The sequence below is a fragment of the Uranotaenia lowii genome, chromosome 3 (genome assembly GCF_029784155.1).
Source record: "Uranotaenia lowii strain MFRU-FL chromosome 3, ASM2978415v1, whole genome shotgun sequence".
NCBI lineage: Eukaryota > Metazoa > Arthropoda > Insecta > Diptera > Culicidae > Uranotaenia > Uranotaenia lowii.
In genome coordinates this window covers 327,746,127-327,757,632 of record NC_073693.1, presented here as the reverse complement: position 1 = coordinate 327,757,632, position 11,506 = coordinate 327,746,127, and positions in this window count along the sequence as shown.

The window sequence follows — 11,506 nt, the reverse complement described above, 5'->3', positions numbered from 1 at the left end:
TGATATTCGAGGAACTCGTTACTAGGAGATAAGACTAAAGATTTAGAACTCAGAGCTTATAACACGAAAAAACCGTATACTCGTATACCCCGTCCGGAGTATACGTGTTCACCACATGTAGACTTCGGACCAACCAGATTTCATTGTATAGGTTAAGGTAGTGCCACCTCTATCCCGGTACTACTTCTCCTAAATAATGAAATGTTGCAGGGTAAAGTATGGTGTACGTTAATAAGTTTCCTCGCAAAAATGTTCTTTCGCTCATTTCAACATCTGTAAATTTTCTTCTCAATTCTCTATCCATCTTTATCAATTTCATAACTACCTTTCACCGATATGCCGAAAAATAAATTTACAGAATTCCAGTTCGGAATTCGGACTCTCATCTCAGTTTCTGAATTCCGATTTCGAATTCTTATTCTGAATATCGACTCCAAATTCAAGAATCTTAATTCTTACTCTAAATTTTGATTCAGTATATGGATTCTGAATTTTGATCCTGAATTACGACTTTCAAATGTGACACTGAATTCCGACTTGAAATTTTGACTCTGAATCCGAATCTTGATTTTTATTTTTAGATTGCGACTCAGTTTTCCGAGGTTTACTTTGAACTCCGACTCAAGATTTTAAATTCCAATTCTCAGTTTTGATTCAGAATTTCGATTCTGAATTATGACACTGAATTAGACTCAGATTTTTAACTCTGAATATCGACTCTGAGTTCTGACCCTTCTCATGACTCTGAATTCTTCAAAATCTTACTTTCAGTTCTGAGCTTCTCATTTTGTCCCCGAATTCCGACACTGGAATCTGACACTGAATTATGACTCGAAATTTTGACTCTGAATCCGACTCTTGGTTTTAATTTTTGAATGCGACTCAGGTTTCCGAGATTTACTTTAAACTCCGACTCTGCATTCAAGATTTTAAATTCTTATTCTGAATTTTGATTCAAAATTCCGATTAAGAATTTTAACTCTAAATTCGACTCCGATTTTTTACTCTGAATATCTACTGTGAATTCCGACTTTTCTATTGATTCAAAATCTCACTTTAAGTTTCTAGCTACAATTTTGAGTTGCATTAATTTCTATTACAAATTCAGACGCTGAATTAAAGCTCTAAATTTCGGTTTCGAAGTCCCACTTTGAATTGAAACTGTGGATTGAGACTTTGAATTCCGACACAGAATTCCGACTCTGAATTACAGCTCTGATTTCCGACTTTGAATTCAGACTCCAAATCTCAATTCAAAATTCCAACTGACAGACGCTGGATTCTGACTTCAAATTCTTATTCTCTCATTTTTGCAGGGAAGCAAAACGAGCAGATCTGATACTGATAACTGGTTTATCACTTGTGTAACTCATGGTGAGTTCTAGTTCGGAGAATATTCTCCGACAAAACTAAAAGCGAACGAAAAAACAAACGCACAGAGAGTGTTCTTGCTATTTACGTCCATTCTGGCTATGTGCGCCCTTAACTCCATGCAAAAAAGTGAGCAATTTTCTCTCATCCGGGAGCGAGAACTTTCTTTAACGTTACAAGAGATCCCATCTGGATGCACTGATGGTTGAAGAGAGAGCAAAATCATTTCAAAATTTACAAACATGGTGGACTTTCCTTCATCTCTGATTTAAACTGACTTCAGACGACATATAATACGATCTTTCCACTATGCAGTTGGAATTGCGATTCGCAACACCATTGTAAACGACTTAAGTTATCATTTCTGATACGATTTCATGTTTGCTGAGCGTTGGCTTACAAGACTTGAACGCTAACCTTTAAGCCACGGGCGGTGGGACTCCGAGTTCTCACTTTGAATTCCGACTCTGAGTTTCGGCAATGAATTTCAGGCTCTGAGATCCGACTTCAAATTTTAATGCTGAATTCCGATTCTGAACTCCAACTGTGAATTTCTGCTTTATATTTTGATTGAAAACTTCAACACTAAATTTCGACTCTGAATTCTAAAACTAAACACTATTTCTGTAGTAACATGCGCAAACCGTATTTCGTTACGTTTCGAATGAACTTGATTATTTTTCAGGGTTTGTCTTAAGTTATTTATTTTGAATTTATTAATCCAATTATAAAGGTTTCAAGGTTTGAAACTCAATAATCGAACTCTGAACAGATCATCTGGTTCTTCTTCTAACATCTTCATTTTCTGGAATTTTATTCTGAAATTCCGTTATCTACTTACAACAGCATCGACCCCGAACCCGGGGACCTTGAAGCTTATCAGTCAATATCACAGAGTGTCTCGCTCTTCGGGAGCTTATGATTCTTATCACACACCCGCTCCGAATCATATCGCTGAGTCGCAGCTGAGTCTAGAAATTCCAACAATCTTTGTTTTCAAGAGAAGGAAAAAAAAAAGAGAACTCGACTCGGTACCTGCTGGCTGGGTTTTTCTTCTTTGCACGAGTCAATCCAAAACACGTCACAACAAGAAGAAGCGTTCAGCGCAGCTGACGGCACTTAGCTGTCGGATCGTATATACACCAGTAGGTATAGGTACACCTATGTACTATTTGAACATCGCCGATAATGACGCGCTAACCCCGGCTCTCAACGTCAAATGTGTGTGATTGTCAAGGTTTGCACAGCACACTGTGACTGGTCTGATTTGGTTGTTCGTTCGTTATCACCTTGGCTGTTGTCTTGTTCTACTCTTCCGTTGTTACCCTTCATCCGTATGTCGTGGAAACGTCTCTTGAAGAGTTTAGGAGGTACAAAGGCAGCTCTCTCGAGCGCTAATCGTATCAGGCCTACCGACAAAGCGTGCGCCTCACCGTTTTACGCTATGCGCGCGTGTTGTTGACAGCAATGCACACAGAGTGCACCTGTTAGCGTAGGTATTGTTGTTGTTTGCAGGAGAGATTGTTTTTATCAAACAGCAAAACCGGCCGGAATTTCACCCCTGGCCCGGTGGCGGCCTACTTGATTTGAACTGTCGCCGCCGGATGACAGTTGATTGAACAAGAAGAGAAAAAAACTATGGAAAATTATCACTGGGTCAACAAATAAACAACTGATAAATGGAGGATCATCGATCAATGGAGCTACCGTTGTGGATTGAAAAATTAGCTCCGGCGAATGTGGAGACCCTTAATGCGCAGAATGTTTGTTGTTTTGCTCCTTCGATGGACAACGAAGATGACGTTTGTTGTTTGTCGTTTTCCCACTGCTGTGGCTGCGTTGCGTCGTTTCAATCAGGTTTCCCATTGCGAAATCTACACGTGAGCTGGTTGATGAGCACTAGCACTACCACTATCTGATCAGATGTGTTGCGTTCCAGGAAATTTAGGAATAATTAGTTGTAAACAACAACAACCGGCGCATCGAATGCCGACATGGTTTGGAAATGTTCTTCTTAGGCTCGTGAAAACCGTGAGAAATTGTTCTGATTTATGAGTTTGGAGATGGGAATATCGGAAACTGTCGGTGTTTTCGGTAGCTGTCTGAAAATCTAGAACCACCAGTAAATTTGCGTTGTTGGGAACATGGTCTGGTCTTTGGACCAATTTAAACAGCAAGAGGCAATTTCTCGATTAGGAAATTACTGTGAAAAGAGAGCTCTCCCGAAACAAAATATGAAATTGTACTGACACCTGAAAGTAACTAAGCTTGAATTTGAAACTTTTAATGGCAAATTATGTAACTAAATAACAGCGCCATGCAGGGCCGTAGGAAGAACCGCCTCATGGGGGGGGTTTTAGGCCACACGATTTTTTCTACGGATTTTTTCTCGAACAATGCATGAATAATACCAATTCAAAAGAAATGTTTCAATATTATTTGGTTATTTATTTTTAAGTTCTTTCATCTTAACAGCATTTTGTATTAAATAGAAAATTTCTAAAATATATCACTAAATCTTTAATTTTTTTTTCTCTAATTATAGACACTTTACCACGTTTGTGGCATTCGTGTCTTGAAATCCTTAAAATAGTAAACTATATTTATATAAGAAATCCATAAGTAAAAAAAAACTTACTCAAAAATAAGGTAAGTAAAGCTTATTTGATTTGAAATTTTTCTAAAGAAAGCCTTCAGAATGAATCGAGCTTTCAAAAGTAAAAGAAATAGATTATTTTTTTACGGTTCAAAAATGTTTCTGGCTAAATCATTCCAAATTTTCAATTTTAGTTAGAAATTTGGCTTTTGAAAAACTGCAACATAAATAATGTTTGCCATTGAAAATCAACTCCATAACTAAAATCCTGTAAATGATTTTTCAAATATACAGCGTGCGCCAACAGGATGCATCCGATTTTAACGTCGAATAACTCTGTCATTTTTCAGCCGATTTTGACAGATAAAGACAGTTTTGAATCGTAATTTTAGCTTTGAGTCGATACACAGATAAATAATGCGCTAAAATTGTAGCGCTTAACATAAAAAAATATTCTTCACAAAGAAAACTATGCGTGCTTTCGTTGAAAATATGGCAAGAACTAAGCGCATTCAAACAAGACGATCAGTAGTTTGGAGACAAATTTCTTTTTAAAAGGGGCTATAGCAAATTGCCAGGTTTCTATTCGTCAGCGTTTGGGGGGATAAATTTGAAAAGTAAAGTTTACGCCAGCAAATCCAAAAACACTGATAAACAAAAAGGCAAAAAACCCGAAATGCTGGTCAATATTAAGCAAAATTCCTGCAAAAGAGCTGCTTTTGTCTATCAAATGGAGATGGACATTTTATCGATGTCGTATTCTAAATCTGGTTTGTAATAAATGACGTGAAATTTTCTAGAAGAATGTTTATTACTTTTTCAAACCAACTGAAATTGGTGGAGTTATTTGAAATTAATATCAGATACATCCTGATGGCACAATCTGTAGAAATAAGTTTTTTTTTTAATTTAAAAATGGCAAAATAAACTCAAATTTTACTTTAAATTGGTAATTTTCTGAAGAATCATGTATTCAAAAAACTTAGGATTTTGAAATGTAACTAACAACCCAAAATTATAATAATGCGATCTCTTGCAGTTTGAATTTCTCAACGAAATAGTTTTCTTGATAGTTTTATCATGGTTGAGAAGTTCATTTATGTGCTGAATCTAAATCTGAATTTTGAATATTAATTCTAAATCTAAATTCTGCACTTGAACTCCGAACTTAATTTTTAAATCTGTTACCGAATTTCAATACGATTTCTGAAATATACGATTTCAGAATTAGAATTGCCATTTTGAGGCTATAATTTTTTAATTTTGCAGAAGATCCTTTTTTTTAATGGAATTTCAAAGAGTGGAGTTTGAAACTTCTAATTAATATCAAAGATAAACTCAGGATGATTTCTACTATTATTTTATTATTTTCCAAGTTTGGAAAATTATTATCTAAATATTTAAAATACAAATGAGTTACAAAAAAAACAAGAATCAAATTTTGAACGAAATGCAAAACCAAATTTAAACGATTGAAAAACAGCTTTTCACATCTATTTTCAAATGATGATTCGAACCGATTACCAAGAGTATATAAATGGATATTAAATTCGTAATATGAAAACAGAATGCTATTAAAAATTTTATAATATGGAATCAAAACTTCTCGACTGAGTTGAATTTCATGTGAAATCTCATATTCAGAACGAGTTTCTATCAACAAGTAAGAAAATTTCGAAAAACTGTAGCAGAACTCTGAGCCTGAGATGAGTTTTTGGCATTATCTCTGAGTCATGATTGTTAATTTCGAATAAACTTAGTCAATGATCAAAATTTGATAGAAAAAAAATCATAATTTTAGTGTAAAGTAGAATACTTCGCTTGCTTTTCTGGACCCTCATGGGGGGGGGGGGGGGGGGTTTAACCCCCAAAACCCCCCCCCCCGTTCCTACGGCCATGGCGCCATGTTCATTCTCATGATAGAAATTTCCATAGTAAATTGAAACTTCCGCTAGCTAAAAAATGCTAAAATATTCAAATTCCCACTAATCAATACCGTGAAAGCAGAGTGAGAATATTCACTAGAAATGGAGTGGGTTTAGACTTCTGATGAAAATGGTGATTTGGAATAGTAGTTCTACTAATATTGTTTGAAATTGGATTGAGACTTCCGACTTTGAAAATGGCATAGTTGGCTATGACTGGCTATGAAATTTCAGTACATAGGGACATTTGCTGATATAAACTGTAAACTGTGCAATAGTTTATCCCATCAAGAATGCTATAAGTAAAAAACGTCAAACTGGAATGGGACTTCTGCACATATAGTATGACAGTGCCTTGAGACATCTTCCTAGATAAACTAACAAAGCTGTAGAGTAGAGCTGGATTTGATAAAAAGGCAAAGATGATGAAGATTTCTGCTTTAGAAATGAAGTGGAATAGGATTTCAGATCGTTTAGAAAGACAATTGTTGTATTTATTTTGACATTTTTGACATTTTTGTCATTTTTGTCATTTTTGTCATTTTTGTCATTTTTGTCATTTTTGTCATTTTTGTCATTTTTGTCATTTTTGTCATTTTTGTCATTTTTGTCATTTTTGTCATTTTTGTCATTTTTGTCATTTTTGTTATTTTTGTCATTTTTGTCATTTTTGTCATTTTTGTCATTTTTGTCATTTTTGTCATTTTTGTCATTTTTGTCATTTTTGTCATTTTTGTCATTTTTGTCATTTTTGTCATTTTTGTCATCTTTGTCATTTTTGTTATTTTGTCATATTTTTAATTTTTGTTATTTTTGTAATTTTTGTAATTTTTGTAATTTTTGTAATTTTTGTAATTTTTGTAATTTTTGTAATTTTTGTAATTTTTGTAATTTTTGTAATTTTTGTAATTTTGTCATTTTTGTCATTTTTGTCATTTTTTTTCCATTGGGTCGTTTTTGCCAAAATTATCGTTTTTATCATCTTTATGATTTTGTTGCAAAAGTAGAAAGTTCAGAAATATCTATTGTGGATTGAGACTTCAACTTCCAATAGTCGAATTTCGATCTTTGTTGATTCAAATTAATGAGTCGTATTGAGACAACTGATGGAAGAAAACGACAGTGGATTTAGACTTCCGCTGATGGAAAATGGCAGAGCCGATTTTCTGTCACTTTCAGTCAGCGGTAGTTCCATTCTGCTGTTGAGACTTCTATTGATAACATATGACTGTGCGAAAGTCTCATTTCACTGTAATTTACTCGAAGTAAATGTAAAACCAGTTAAAAGTTGTTATTTAAAAAAACGTAGATGTTAGTTAAAACTCTTGCTGATTGATAATTCCAGATTGGATTGAGACTTCTGCTGATAAAAAATAACAACAAAACGGGACTTATTCTTATGAAAATTGTCAATCAGTCATTTCAGTCTACGGAAGTATCATTTTACTGTCATTCTTTGGATGAAGAGAGTGGAAGTTGATTGCTGATTGAGAATTGTACAGTGGATTGAGACTTCTGCTGATAGAAAATGACATTGGAATGAGACTTCTGCTGAAGAACAATGACAGTGAGTCATTTGACTGTTATTTTCAGTCAGCAGAATTCTCAACTAAAAACAACAGCACTGCTGATGAAGAAGGTGAAAGTGAATTGAGACTTCTGCTATTAACAAACGCAAAGAATGGATTGAGACTTCTGCTATTTGAAAACGACAAAACAGTTTGAATGTTCAATTGATGGTTACGAAGTGAGGATATTGTTACATTTAACTGTAGCGTACTCACTGATCGGTGGCATTTTGTTAGACCCAGCTTACCTGAAAAGAGAAAAAGAAAAACAAATTATTAGTTTCAGTTCAACATTAGTCATTCTATCGGCTGGCGGTGTCTACCGTTTTCGTGATTGATTGAGTGAGCGTGAGATATAACCGTCCCCCCTCGAATGTCAACTGGAGGTTAGAAAATTTACGCCAATAGGACCGGAGTAGCCTCCAGGGCAATAATCCAGGGCCTCAGATTCCAAACCATTTTCGCAACAAATCGTGATTCCAATCTGATCTTTAGAAGGTAGGCATATTCTCCGATCAACCTTTCCGACTGGAGTTTGTTGTTTGTTGTTGTTTGTCGCTGCTCTTCGGAGCTTGGAGCTGCCAATGATGGCAGCAGGCACTGCAAACCCAATAATAATTGGTGCCTACTCGAAGGCTAACCGCAAAACGCGCGCGCGCTTCTTGGTGTGTGCACTTTAAGGCAAAAGTTAGAAAACCGTAACCGTGCTGCCAGCCAAAATGCAATGTGCAATCACATCTCCCCGTCTTCAGTCCCCCTCAACTTCTTCACCGAAGCAAAGCAGGCTGGCACCACTCGCATTTTCTAATTTCAGACCCCGATCGAAGTAAGCCAAGGACTTTATGTTGTTGGTTGGTTGGTTAAATGGTTGTTAGGTGAAGTCATTGGAGTCAGCACAAGTGGGTGCTCCAAGCTTGACTTTAACCTATCTTTCGCGTTCTCTCTTGTTGGCTTGCTCGGAGTAGTCTTGCGGTGTGTTTTCTTCGGCTTGGTGCCACCAACCAAATTCCATCCACTCCACGGTTGCCGTTGTTGTTGTTGTTGTTATTATTAACTGCAGCCAGCAGGCGAATGCATGTTTGTTTGTATACACACCAACGAAGGAGGCCATGGCTTTTCGACTGACCAACCCAGGTGTGCACGGGGAATCCAACAGCAACATAGTTTTGTTTTGCCTGCCGTGTTGTTCGTCTACTTTTGGTATGCTGATTTCTACCAATCTAGCTAATACTAGATGTTTGACGACTGCAATTTGCAGCCTTCGGGGGGTCCACGGAATTCGTACGGTTGATCGGGTTTTTTTTGTCCAACCACTTCGGTCTTTATGTGTAGATTGGAAGAAAAAACTCTTGATATCGCTCGGCCGTTAGAGTAAGACACATTGGAATTATGCTAATGACGGCCTTCCGCGTTCGGGTTGTCGGTTGTTTTTGTTGGTTTGCATGTTGCTGAGTTCTTCCGGTTGTACAACTGATTTGTTGAGGGATTGAATAAATTATTCGCGCAAACAAAGTGGGCCCCCGTTTGGGTTTGTTTTACAAATGATTTTGATAAGTTTATAATTGAAATTATGGCTGCGCGGGATCCCACACAAATTGAACCGTTTAAACCGGTTTTGGTGCGCGGAGTGGTCCACGGCAAATAACAGCTGTTAAAGTCGAAAAGTGAAAAATGGCCTTCGGTGCCTCGGTAACAGGCACCTGAGATCTAGCCCCGTGGAGCTTTATCTGCTAAAGAGCATAGAGTTTTTACTTTCAATTTAAGCTCATAAAATCTTTAGGTACGCTGGAACCAACAACTTGATCGATGTAGTTTCGCAACCGAAAAACCATTCACCGAAGCAGGCGGCGAAGCGAGCGAGAGTCAAGGTGTCAAACGACGACAACCGCTATCTTGTTTTCGTCCGTCGTTCGTTCGTGTTCGCTTGAACTTGTTTTCGCCTGTTTTGCCTTCGACCAAAAAGTAGGTCACGGTATTGGTTGCGTACTAGCTTGCAGCCACCAGCCACAATCCAGTCGCGAAGTTGCGCGTTAGTTTTTTTTTCGTTGTTTAATTGTCCGTGTGTTTTTGGGAGTGGTCCCGGGCTGTCGGAAAAACGATAGCGAAAGTGTGTTGCGGCAGGGTCGCCAATGTATGGGTGTTAATTCGGTGTTCGGTTCGATTGGATGAAAGTGGCTTGGAATAATCATAATCCGAAAAATTGATACCGGACGCTTTCTCAAGATTACCATTGGAAATGTAAACAAAAGGGGACGTTCGTGAGCAATCGAAAAGCTTCAGGTGGTCATCCCGATCAATAAATCGAAAAAAGTCTTCGGGGCCAACAGAATCACAAAACAGGTCACCTACTAAGTAGTTTTCGTTTAGTCATTTCACACGATGACGACTACGTTCTGGAATATATGTAGGTACGTGACACTGCCACCATCATTCGGTTCTAATAAAAAAAATGCGATTCGAAATCAAATTTCCACCGATGCGATGACCGATTTGCTTCTGTAGATCCCGCAGTGGATGTTAAAATATTAAAAGCTTTCTGTGTTGAAACAAAAGAACCCTTCGCTGGAATTTTAATGGGGTTGAGGCCTTCCCCACCTTCGAAAGTCGGTCACCGGATTGAGACTGGACCAGTCCCGATGGCACCAGGAACAATCATCCGTCTCAGCAAGTTCCAGTCTTGGAAATATGGGTAGGTGGGTGCAACCAGGAACGAGAAAACCTATCGTGACAATGTGATTTTTCTTTAACAGTTTTTCCTGAAAGTGCTGAAGCTACTGCTAGCCGGAGGAACGCTCTGGGGAAATCTTTGGCGCTCGATATGCTTCGACTTCGATGAACGCGAGACGCTTGTAGAAGGGGAAGAACCCATGCGGACATATGCGGGTAAAAAGTTTCATATACGGTCAACCCCGTAACTATTGAATGTGCCGGCAGCTATTTGTACCACCCCATCGACCCTCACCCCCTTACAACATTTTTTTCCTAGTTTTAAAACACTAGTACCCCTCCGTTGATGGTTTTCAATTTTCGTCTGGTTTCCACGAATGTACTTGTGGGAAAAACGCGAGGCGGACCAATTATCTTACCCCCCACTCCGTATATGTGTTGAGGGAATCGGAAACTAACTAGCTTCTAACTCGGATGAAAAATGAATGGAGGAGTGATAATTTTTCCCGGTTCCCGGAAAGGCGCGCGAGTTCTGGAAAAATCAGCCAAAATGGAAATCCCGTTCGGTTTAACCGAGGGCTTCCGGGGTAATTGGTTTGGTCAAGTCAAAGTTGAGAAATTTCCGAAATGGCAATTGTGTTTGTTTTATTATTTAATTTGTTCACGTCAATTGGTAGCGTTTTAGCTTAGCTTAGCTTAGCTTAGCTTGATTGACTACTCATATCCACCTTAAATCATTGAATTCGAAATGCCTCAAAAACAGATTTTATAAATTCTATCTAGTGATGCTTCTAGTGATTTTACATTTATTTTCAATATATACATTTCGAATTCCATAATCGCTGGCGTGGCTAAGCAGAACAAGTTCCACATCGCCAATGGTTGCTACTCCGTGATTAATCGAGGCCATCAATTTTGCACAAAGTCCAAAAAAATGACGCTTGGGATTAGCAGTCATTCTCATTGTACAAAACTGATGCTCTCCGTTTTTGAAAATGATTAATAACGGCGCCGGCCACGTCCTAGTAGTCAAAGGGGAAAAAGGATGGAATGTTAGTATGGTACTCTTTAGGTTCAACTAGCAACCTCTTGCTCCTGCATACTCCAAAAATAATTTTGAAATATTCAGAATCAGAAATAAGTTAGTATCACCGACTATGGAAACCGTCTGTACGTCTGCGAATCTATATTCAAGTATCCAAGGAGGGGGTTATGTTAGTTAGTGAAAGGTGAAGATCAGGATCCATTTTGGTAAATGGTGCGATCATGGTTTCCTACACCTCCTATGCTCCTAAACATTTCCTAAGGAAACTCCTATACTATGAGGCATTCGATAAAATTCGATAAAAATATATCGAGTAAAGTATTCACTAAAAATT